Below are 12522 nucleotides of genomic sequence, written 5' to 3' on the forward strand. Positions count from 1 at the left end.
GAAAATTATCATTGTAAACATGTAAGGGGGATGATGTGGTATAATGAATTAACTTTGTGCATGTCGTGCTATTGTCTATAATATTATTTGTGTAAGTATTTTGAAATTTATTATAAAAAGGTTAACGAGCTCAAGTCTCTGGATATTGAAAATTGTCAAGTTATGGCAGTTTATGTAGATGATATACTAGGAAGTGGTGGTTACATATATTGTAGGTACTTGATCACACATTCACACGTACACACACATAATATATATATATATATATATATATATATATATATATATATATATATAACCTTGATTCTTGTGATGGTTAAGGCCTAAAAGTAATTTATGGTGGGAAACATGATTATTTCAATCCAAATTTGTCCGTTATATTAACGAAAATCCGGTTGGAAATGGTATTCTACAAATTATGGATAATCAGTAATAAAGTTCCTTTAGGAATCTAGGTGAATGTATTTCTGATTCTTGTAACTGCGATTTCTGTGGAAACAGTTTTCTTCAACTGCTTCAAGGTCATATTGTACATATATATCATTATTAATCGGTAAAGTTGAAAAACAGTTGTAGGCGTACGGGTTTCAAACTACCCCCTCCAAATCTTACCTCTCCCCCCTCGGTAGTTTAAAACCGGTTTCAGGCTACTGGGGAGTAATTTGAAACCGGTTTTAAAGTACCCTCCCCCCCTGGTTTCAAACTACCCCATTCGTTTTTGCGCAGTATCCCATCATTTGTAAATATTAATCAGTTGGTTTTGATTATTGCCAACACAAAATTATCAGGTTGATTGTATATACACGTAGTTTCATCTACTGGTATAATTTATTGATGTCATGTCTTTATCCGTTTATTGTTTTGTTCTTGTTTTCAATTATTATACTAGTACAGGGATAAAAGCACACTCGATATGGCAATCATATTTTCTTTCAAAAACGAACTCTGGAAACATTCCGTGTGTAAATGTGCAAGTTATACATAAATTAAATGTTCCTTAATTCATCGGTATGACCACGCCGTTATTATGAAACCAATGTCAGAGTGTGTGGCTTCTAATGTGTTATATAATTAACTAATCTTGTCTTAAATACGAAAATAACCCTTTTTCTACCTCTGTGAGGTCAGCAATAAATGTATGATACATATATCCTCTGCCATATAAATTATGTATTCTGATTAGGGGGTAACTTGAAAACAGGGAGTAGATTAAAACCGGTTTCAACCCCTCCCCCCCCCGGTAATCTGAAACCAGTTTCAAGTTACTGGGGTTAGCTTGAAACCCATACACTGGCTCTGATGGCGTTTGGTTGCCAGATGAGCTTAACATATGTTAGTTTTCTTTTTGTGAAAGGGGAAAATCGACATAGTAAGAGTGAGGCAAATGTGATAGGCAGTGTATGCAGGAATGGTGATGATGAAGAGTGAAGGAATTTTGGGGGAAGATGAAAGGGAAAGTATGGGTCTAAGGGATGGATGGGGTAGCGATTATAGCGGAGAAAAAGTACATATGTTACTTGAAAGGTTGCAAGGTAAGATTAAATGTGGCAGAAGTAGATCTTGTGGTTGTGAGTGTTTATGGTTAATAAAAAAAAGAAAAACATACAATGAGTCTGAATCTAAATTTGCTTTGCTGGTTTCGGAGAAAATTATAAATGCTTTAATAGGAGTATAGCTTCAGCGAAGATAGTCTGCGTCAATGACTTTCGATGTCATGATGCCAGAAAACTCCAAATCAATCAACGAAGCTAGAACGACTGTTAAATTTTTATCGAGGTTGTAGTAGTAAAAGGTACCGGTGAATACAGACCAGGGATTCTTTTTTTTTTTTTTTTTTTTTTACTTTTATTAAGAAAATATACAGTTTACAAGTTAATTTTTACAAATACATATTTATATAAACATATAATTTATATTTTGATATTGGTTTTCCTGATGTGGTTTATAATTCATCATTAGCATATACTAACATTAGTCATATTAATATTGACATAACCTAAAGATAAGCTGATAATGCAATAAATCAAGATTACTATAATTTATATACTTTAAACTTCAATTATCATTAATCAGGGATTCTGGTAGGTTCTCTCTCGCGGTGGCTATGTTCAACTTGGCTGTGACGTCACGTAAGGCTGGCTCACTATTGAATTAACAAAGAAACATTTAGTTTTTATATATTTAATCCAATGCATGGCGTGTTAGTTCCTTTCATTTTAAATAGGGTGTGTGCTTAATGGTTTTTATAGTACCCAGTGTCCCATTTATTCTCCCAGCTGTGTTTTTATTTTCTCATAAAATATATAGGTTAGGGATTGTTTAAATGACTCAATTGTAATTGTTTTTTATTTATTAGCAAGACAGATTGTACAGATATAGTTACAATAGTGTTTTTATTATGTTACATAAATAATATTAAGGTTGCAAACATCTTAACTCACAATGAATTCCATATTTGATACATCTTACTTCTGTTTAATTCCAAAAGTTTGTTATATCGTTCTCCATTAATCATCCTTCGCTGCTCCAAAATATATCTTCGTATGAAAATGTTTGACATAATTTTGTCTCTGATATTTACATCTTCCATGTCACAAATATGGTCTCTAAGCATCCACAATGTTACTATGTAAGTACTGAATATAATTGTAATTGAAGTTAAATGCTGAAGCAAAAGTATTTCAAGGGGAACTGTTTGCATAATATATGTGGTATTGGGGGGGGGGTGTTAATAGAGTGAAATCTGTGCAAAAAAATAAGTGTTTAAATGATTAGTTCAGTTACAGATGACAGTATGGGATCAGAGTATTTCGAGGGATTTTGGTCACTTGGAAAAAAAATGAAAAACTCAACTGTGGATTTCTCAGACTATGCAAGCACGTTTTTGGACAATTACTGTAACGAACACTCATATCGGTACGAGAATTTGCTATTGTGTATTACACCCAGTGTGGTAATTTATAAGAGTATCATGAATCACTATTGTAAAGAATAAAGACACTTGTCTCTGTAACAAGAGGGAAAAGCATAATTACCCAGAAATGGATACGAACACAACAGTATAATAAAGCTCCAACTACTCTCAACCTCCACCTCGATCCGTGCCTTCCTTCCCACCTCTCTCTCTCTCTCTCTCTCTCTCTCTCTCTCTCTCTCTCTCTCTCTCCCCCACCACCCCCACCTCCCCTACCACCACCTCCCCTCCTCTCTCTCTCTCTCTCTCTCTCTCTCTCTCTCTCTCTCTCTCTCTCTCTCTCTCTCTCTGTGTCTTTAGTTTAAATCTATGCTGTATGATTTTATATCTAATAATTTACATTGTTGTATATTGTATAATTGTATACGTAGTAATCCACTCGATTGTTACCTGCCAGTTAATTTATTTATTCATGCATTGCTCCGCTCATACCTCGAATGCGGGTGAGGTATAATGCCATATATTTTATTTTATTTCATTTCTCTTTTATTTGTCTTATCCAGTCATGCGCCAAAAACGTATCAAATCTACCGTCTTTTCAAGTATTGGTAGGCTAGGGTAGGCCTAGGTACAGTAACTGGTAATAAATATAACCAAACCATATTTGTCTTTCATATTATTGGCATAATCTCGTAATAGATAGCCTATTTGAGAGAAAAAGTAAACATGTAGGTGTGGTTGCGTTCTCAGCAGCCTTTTTCCCCCTATTTCTCTAACCTTTCGATCATTTTAATGGTAGTATTAATGATGGTAGTAATTACATTAGATTGGCATAATACTCATTTTAATTATAAATCAATAATGATCTTAATTATCCTCGCACCATAATTGTTCGATTCCTTGGCTGCTTGTATAACTTTTAATTTAGAACTAGTCTAGTACTTTCATTTTACTGGTGGTTCCATAATTGGTGTGAGTTCAAGTTGATACGAATTTAAGATGACTTACAATTGAAGTTAGACAAAATCTTTTGGAAATGGAATGTACAATTAACCTTCATAAGAGTTTATAATTATCGTAAATTATCGTACTGTCGTTGGCGGTAGTTTGTTATAGTTGATTAAACGCAAATAAATTGGTTTTCCTGTTTTGCGACGTGTGCGGGAATGTTTAGTAAGTAAAATATTTGTAATTATAATATTTACTGAAAGCTCCTAGTATCATTAATTATCACTTGTACGTTTAAATGCGTTTGATTATTCGTTATGATCGGCGATGGTTTGTTTTAGGTGGTGTATTTAGGAAACTATATAAAAGCACCTTCATTTAATTTATTTGAAGTTATGAAAAAGTAAGTTTAACCACTTCAGTATTAACCAAATCATTATATAATCAATACTTAGTAAGGTAGGTTGCTGCCAAAGGTATCTTTACACAGATGTGTAAATACGTTCGTTTGTTCGTTATGATTGGGATGAACCGTAAGCAAAACTGTGGTGTCTGCTTTAGGTGGTGGTTTTAGAATAAAAGCAAGATATAAAATTTCTATTAGTTAACTTTGGATTTCGAATGATACAACAACAGCTAGCCTATACACTTATGATTTTGCAATTCACCGGTTGTCTTAAACAGTTTCGACCTGAATTTTTTAAAATGTCCGCAAATTTTTTACCTCGGCTTATCTAAAGGTCGTTTTATGAGCGGAAATATAAGTTATTTACACATATTCTGCTGTAATTTTAAACTTTTTAAAGTTATTAAAACTTTAAAGGTTTTACTTATTCATAAAAAAAATTTCATATGGGAAAAATACAGTATAGTGCATAGAAAGTATTGAAAATGGTTAGTAAAAATGTTTTGACTGGGTGAGTTGCTGTTTGTGTTAGCCGTAATAGAATTGTACCCATTATGTATATCGAAATCTGCGAATGTCCAATTCTGCCAGGCCGTGGATCGACCAAATTCGTGCATAATTGGAGGTCGTACTAGTAGTAGAAAATTAGGGGAAGGAGAAGGATGATAAGTTAGTAAGAGAAGTGACCTCATGGTTATCTGATTAAAAGAGTAATGCTGATTCTCAGGTCCTTTTTTCAAACCTTCGTCGCTAAGAACGAATCAATATCGTCTTTGTCACTGTTAAGGCTATTAATGACAGAATCAATACTGTCATGTATGTTATCTGTTTTGAACGATAACTAATCGAAAGCTCGTGATGGGCATATCACACGTGCCTACTCCTGGCTTCCTTCACTCTGGCCTGCAGGTCTGCTCGAGTGAAATGTTGGAGTGATGAGTGCGCACATTGTTTTATGTGCTCCAACGCCTGCTCGATTGCATTGAGCTCGAGATGAGCCGGTGACAGGTGGATAATCTCTTGGCCCCATTCCCGAATGGGTCTAGGGTCTTAGCTACCTTGGACTCAGACTCTTGCTTGTTTTAACGGCATATATAAAGGAGCTCAGGCTTTTTAACATGCTGCGAGAAGGAAATGTTTCAGTGCTCTAAGCCTCTAGCCATTCGATAAGATCAGATTTCTTGGTAGTAGTGGTGGGATAACGACTCTACTCGGTCAGTAATCCTACTTGCTGAAGTTGGCGATAAGCAGGCCACTTATCTGAGTGGATCACCGAACCAGCGTCCACCTTCCTTTGGATGATCGGTATAAGAATTTCTGCGCGTTTGCACTTACAAGTACATCACATATCGTCCTTGAATTAACTCGAACACCCATAGCCCGTCGATTCTCCCTCCATGATTCCGATTATTCTGAACAATCTCTTCTTCATTTTCCTCTTCGGGTGCATGATCTCCGTCTAACATGCTACCCCTGTTGTACTTTCTGCGGCCAACAAAACGTGCTTCATCTATTTGCACTGGTGAAGATTCAGTGCCCTTCATTTTACCCCTTTTTTTTCAACTGAAACTATTGCTAAGCACACTTCACGGTAATAATTAAGCAAGTCTACAGTTGTCATTTTAGTTCTTCCTGTTAAAGTTTGCACTGCGTCCACTCCCATGCCGAGGGTCCACAGGTACGCTAACCAGAATTTTGCATAAAGACGGCCTGTTATTCAATGTACCATTCAGATCTATATAAGAGAAAAACTTGTTCCCAGTGCGAGTAGATTCGGTTACCTGGCAGCCATTCCGTTTGCATCTCCATACCATTCTATCTTGACCACGAGATTTTTTATTTGCTAGTCTCATAAGACCCTCACAATTCTCACATAACTCCTGATCCTGTAGAACACCCTTCTCTCGTAAAAATAACGTAGCACTTTCATCACTGGTGGCAACTGTGTGATAGAATTCTTTAAGCAACATCTAAGAAGGGTTTAGGATAAATGAACACTTATAGTTAACATCAAAAAGAAAAATAAGAAATAGAAACAACCACTTACCAAACATACTAAAACAGCATCCTTCATTGTTAAAAGCATTCCTATAACTGCCGGACATCATATTACCAACATTTCTATACTGCTCGTTACCAGATAGTTGTGATACTTCCTTTCAGGTCATTCACAAAATATCGTAGTCCACGTTCAGAAGGCAGGCCACCTACTATACCGGCACCCAGTATAATCCAGTATGCTGTGGGCTTGAGGATTGCCCATCACCAATACCAACTGGCTGCTCTAGGAGAAGCAGTTGTTGGCCACCGTAGAAATAGTTCGCCATTCATTTCCTATGGTAGTCGCAGCTGGTGTTTTTTTTTTTTCTTCTTCAATGATCCATAAGCTGTACCAGCTGCGAGTAAGACGAACGTCCCCGATCCCCCGGTAGCTGGAGGGGGCACTGCCATACAGGTGTTTGTCCACATGTACTATCCACCCAATCCTTATTATGACTCATCCTGGTTGTGACCCATGTTTCATTCACGTTTACTACTTTCCTATCCTCTTCCCTGTGTCTATAGGTTATTATGAAAAAGTAAGTGAAACCACTTAGTAATAACCAAGTCATTATATAATCAATACTTAGTAAGGTGGCTTGCTGCAAAAGGTAACCTAATACACATGTAAATTCGTTCGTTTGTTCGTTATGATTGGGATGAACCATAAGCAAAACTGTGGTGTCTGCTTTAGGTGGTGGTGGCACACGATGTCAATCGACCCCCTCCTGACATACATCTTACACTGAGTGGTCTTATAATCAATTCCCATTTTGAGGAGTAGCCGCCACAGCGTAATCTTTATGGTACTTAGGGATGATACTGGCTTCCATGTAAACTTTGTGTGAATCTGCCAGCTTATGGCTCTTACACAGAAACTTGACAACGGGCTGTGGTGGACACAAGGCCAATATATATTGGCCTTGGGTGGACAGCACTGCATGTGTTGTTGGAGTGACGGGTCGTTGCCTAGTTCTGCGAGACACAATCAAATGCACCGTCCCCAATTTCATCCTCGTAAGTCCGCTGCAATGTTGCAGAAATATAAGATTCTGAGGATTTTGCAATTTGGTTCTTCAATTCCCTACGCAAGTACTTTGTTGGTCATTTAATTAGGTGGTTTTTATTCGCCCACTTTATGATTTCTAATTGGCTATATATATATATATACCTAACTTTTAGGTCACTGCAGGTTGTATATATTTCGTCTATTTGCCCATCTCTCTCTCTCTCTCTCTCTCTCTCTCTCTCTCTCTCTCTCTCTCTCTCTCTCTCTCTCTCTGAGATAAAACCTTAGTTTGATTTTGTCTTTTCATATTTTTTATCTTACTTCTCTCGTTTAACACTATGATTCTCAAACTACAATAAGTGTTATTGTATTTACATTGTTTTAAATACATATTCTGGTTCTGATGATTTAGTTTATAGTTTAATTTTCACTTACAAAAATATATAGTGAAATATACTGTATAGAACTCAGTGATGCAATTATAAATTTACCTATAGAGGTTGGCGTGAAATATACTTTAGTCCATGTTAAATAGTTGTCTACAAACGTTCGTTTTCTATGAGAAAGATTAACGCACTAAGAAAACGATATGGAATCAGAAACCTATTTCAGTCAGGGACTTTGCTAGTTTGAACCCTAAATGATAATTTTCCATAAAAATGTCAAATTTCATGGATCGTAATCAAAACAGTGTTAGAATATATAGACTAAATTGTTAATTTCTTATGTAATTTACCGTAAATAATGCAAAAAAAACCATTAACTGATGGTTATACGAATATGCATGAAGGAACATGATGAATATAACACTTCAGCTTTATATATATATATATATATATATATATATATATATATATATATATATATATATATATTTATATATATTATATATCCAAAATATTTCAAAACTGTTTTATGCATATATATTTATACAAAACTCATCATTAACTCTAAAACGGTTAGCCTATTTACTGTACTCTGACTATGCGTCTTGTTTTACTGATGTCTTTGCAGCCATTTTTCTCTTTACTTAAGTCTTTTATTTTTTTTCCTTTGCTGGTTGCTGTGTAAGCTACATATTTATTGCCCTACGATGGTACTACATTCTTCTGTCGTTCCTTTCCTATAATCAAAGATGTCCGTCGTCATATTCGTCCATTTATTACCAGAAAGTGCAAATTCCTTATACCCCTTCACAAGTGACCAGTCTCCTAACCCCTCCAAACATCGTTCGGCCTCCCAATACTCTCCCTTCACTAAGTCCCTCAGTTTCTCCACGAGTGCTGATTGTTTCTGCGATTTCCAGTCAACCGCTTGCTTCAATACAGGGTTTATACTTTCGCAGTTATTATCCAGCGTGCAATCAGTTGCATCCCCATATCCAAACATAAGTCTCCAAATTTTCTCTTAGTATAGGTTCCAGTCGTCTGTCTAATTACATAATAAATAATGGTGATGTGTCTCCATGCCAGTCTTTTATGTCATTTAAGGTCAAGTCAAATGTAGTCTCGCTGTCTGCGTCGATCACTCCATTTTCTCCATAAAGTTTCTGTAAAATGTCTTTTCTGGTTTGGCTGTTGGTATTGTATGGTATTGCTTGTGATATGGCAGCTCTCAGTGCCTTTTCCTCATCACTGCCTATTACTAATTGCGAATCTGAGCTTAATACCACAAGATGTTGGAGGAAGTAAAAGAATGTCTCTGTACCTGAATTTTCATGCTGAAATATGATACCTATCATGAGGGGATGGTCACCATTGCTACTGGTAATACTCACTGTGGCATGTACATCTCCTAAATCAAATGTCTTGTCAATTCCAATAACTGTTGAGTGACAGGATTGTCCTTGACAACAAAATCTTATGCTATCAGTATACAGAAAAGCACAAGGCACCTTGCCAGGACGTCTTTAGCAGTTTTATGTTGTCTGAATTCAGTTGATCCTCGTGTAACACGGACACTTGTTCAGCAAAGTTAGTCATACATCTGGTTTTGTTATGTATTTTTTCGTGTCTGTACTTTATTGCACTTGCTTAATGTTACGTGGTCCATCAATTATGTCAGTCATTGTATATATCTTTAGGTTTCTTTGACTGAAGAGATATCTTCACCTCATACACGCCAGGTTTTACTCGAACGTAATCATTCCTATGTTGTGAGGCATTGCCATGGGATGCTGTGCCGGGGAAACTGCCCTTGTATTCATAGCATGCGAATGGGTGTGGCTTAACCTTCTCAATCCAGCTAACCCTCTTCTCATATTTTCAATCCAGTGTGTGATGGGTGTAATAACGATGGACAGTCGGCACACTGTCAGGCAGAGGTTGTAGATCCACAGGCAGTTACACTGCCTTCTTGTCTTTCTTGCATAACACACAGAACTGTCCATCGTTTAGTACTGTTTTTTTTTTTTTTTTTTTTTTTTTTTTTTTTTTTTTTTTTTTTTTTGTTAGGTTACCTCTAGGCTAGCCGATATATGGAATTTTGTTGGAGGTACCCTTGCCATTTCAAGCACTACAATCGTCCCAGAAGTGACTAACTTGTCCCTTTTGTCTGCATGCTCAAAAGCTCAAAATCATTTGATGCTGAGGGAAGGAGCTGGGTGAGATCTTTGACTTCGAGATAATGAAAACCTCTCTTAATGGAAAGGAGTTCAGTGCCTCCTTCAGCTTCTAAACAACTGCCATTAGTTGTATCAACATCCGCACCTCCTCTTGCTTCTGCGCAACTTGAGTTTGCCAGGGATTGTTCAATGTGTTGCATCATGAAGGTCAGGAAACTTTCTGTTATTACTCGATCCAAGTTGAAGTTTTCAACATGTTTTGCCCTAACCTCACCTGAGAGGGGGCGAAATGGGGTTGTGTGGGTTGATGACATACACCGAGGAGTTGGCCAATCTGTAAGTCTCTGTACTGGAGAAAGGCTAGTAAGATTAACTTTGGATTTTTTCCTCCTTGTCAAAAATTAATAATTGATTTTATTAATTTTTTTTATTTATTTTACCCTTTTAATCCCTATTTATTTCACATCTAGATTTTATTGTATGAAAGTGTTACGATTTGTATTAAAGGTTAAAATGATACTAAATGGTGTGAGTGTACAGATATGATTGAATTATTTTCGTTATATAGCGCTGAATGGCCTTTGATGCCCCAGTGCTTGGCTTAATGCCTAAATCCTATATTTAATTCAATCCTTGTCATACATAACAACAAAGTAAAGTGGCTAGGACGGAAATCTTTAAGATCACGCAGCACACAGGTGGTGATCCACATGGGGGTGACTGCTGGAGCTTGAACTCTTCCTACTCCTCTCCTGTACGCTGATCTGGGCAATGGCTCGGTAAGAAAATCTGATTTGGGAGTTGAGGGGTTATATGACTGTAAAATCGAGAGAGCGGCACTAACACTAAACATAACCTAAATTTCTGAAGGTGTGTCCTTTTGTAGCCACATTGGTGATCAACTTAGATTAAGGGTCATGAAGCAGTCTGGCATCTTTAACCAAATCTATGTAGTTCTTGGCTGTGGTGTCATAATATTGACGAAGTACAATCTCTATCGTTCTCTGGAGGATAAAAGGAGAAGGATAATCTTCGCAACCATACAGGCCAATATATATGGCACGAAATAAGCACTCTTAAAATCGAATAATAGATAGTAAAGCGTGTGAAATATATAATATTTACATAAAATGATTTGTTAGTTTTGAAGACTAATTTCATAAATTATGGATGCAATTTAGAAAAATCAGACTTTTAATATATATTTTTGTATTGGAATTTGGAAGAGGTTTAAGAACATTTGTTTACCTTTGGATATCTCGTTCCGTTGTTTTATAGTGGGCCTGAATATACTATAATAACTAAATTCTTGTATTGAAAATTTCTCGGCCCCAGAGGTCAAATTTGGAAAAGAGCAGAATACAATTGGAGTTAGATGTGGAGAGAGAGAGAGAGAGAGAGAGAGAGAGAGAGAGAGAGAGAGAGAGAGAGAGAGAGAGAGAGAGAGATTCGAATATGCGTTATTCTGAGTTTCTTTTCGTATATCCATAAGCGACGTAGATAATCCGGAGGTTTTTGTCAACCTGGATTTAGAAGAGTAATTATATATTACATTGCGATAAAGATAAAACTTTCCAGTTATTTCCTTATATTAATACTACAATTACTATTATTATTATTACTATACTACTACTACTACTACTACTACTACTAGCTAGCTAGCTAGCTAAGCTATAACAGTAGCAGGAAAGTAAGATGCTATAAGCCTTCATTTGAATTTTATAATCATCTAGCACACTAATAACTAAGACGTGCTAATAAAAACCCATATGTTATTACGAAATGATAAATATTTGAAAATTCAAAAGATAATGGGGGAATGGTTAGCATTATTTATACTTAAATTTAATTAATATATTTTTTAACAATAAAAGTAAAATTTAATATATTTTTTAACAATAAAAGTGTTATGATACCATTTCCCCTCAAAGGCAGAGTTTATTTTATTTAACATGCCATTTTGGTATAGATTTTATATTTTCTTAAACATCATCTATTCCGCTATTTTATCAGGTGAACCCAGATCCCTTAGGAATAGTGGTCGTAATTACAATTGATTTCAAACGTTTTCTATGTTGAAGTGTTTATAAAGAAAACTGGTTTTATGGGATACTATACCAGATCTTTAAAGTTCCTCTGCTCCTCGAGTCACAGATACGTTATTTTACTTTACTTTAACTTTAAGGACTGTTTTCCTGGTCCTATCACGTAGGGGAACCCTATTCTCAACAGGACCTACAAAATCCATTTATTGTCTACATTCTTAGGTATTTTGCTTATCATACTGCATAACTGATCGTTATTGACAAATTCACAGTTTCAAAACACTTGGAGAACTAGAAAGTCTTCAGTTTCTTCTAGAACGAAATATTTCTCATTTATCAATTCTCGCGTTTTAAATAATTTTATAACATTGAATATTTACATCGGCGCTATTTATGACTTCTTTGGTATCTATGGTTCGTATTTTCTGCTAATCTCTTCAATTTCAAATCATAATCTTTGCAATTTCTTGAATCCATTATATGATCTTCAGATTTGTTCAGCTTAGTGTAGTTTATGCGTTTATCTATTGTGAGTTCCATTCCTTGGTGGCGTGGTATCCTGTACATTTCCTACACACTATCATCAGTTTTGAACTT

General features: G+C 35.8%; 1 long non-coding RNA gene across 1 annotated transcript in view; it reads left to right on the top strand.

Annotated features, from left to right (window-relative positions):
- The window catches only part of LOC137646874 (uncharacterized), a 304363-nt gene that overhangs the window by 3054 nt on the left and 288787 nt on the right, over window positions 1–12522 (top strand). The gene's annotated exons all lie outside the window — the stretch shown is intronic.

The sequence above is a fragment of the Palaemon carinicauda genome, chromosome 9 (assembly GCF_036898095.1).
Source record: "Palaemon carinicauda isolate YSFRI2023 chromosome 9, ASM3689809v2, whole genome shotgun sequence".
Lineage (NCBI taxonomy): Eukaryota > Metazoa > Arthropoda > Malacostraca > Decapoda > Palaemonidae > Palaemon > Palaemon carinicauda.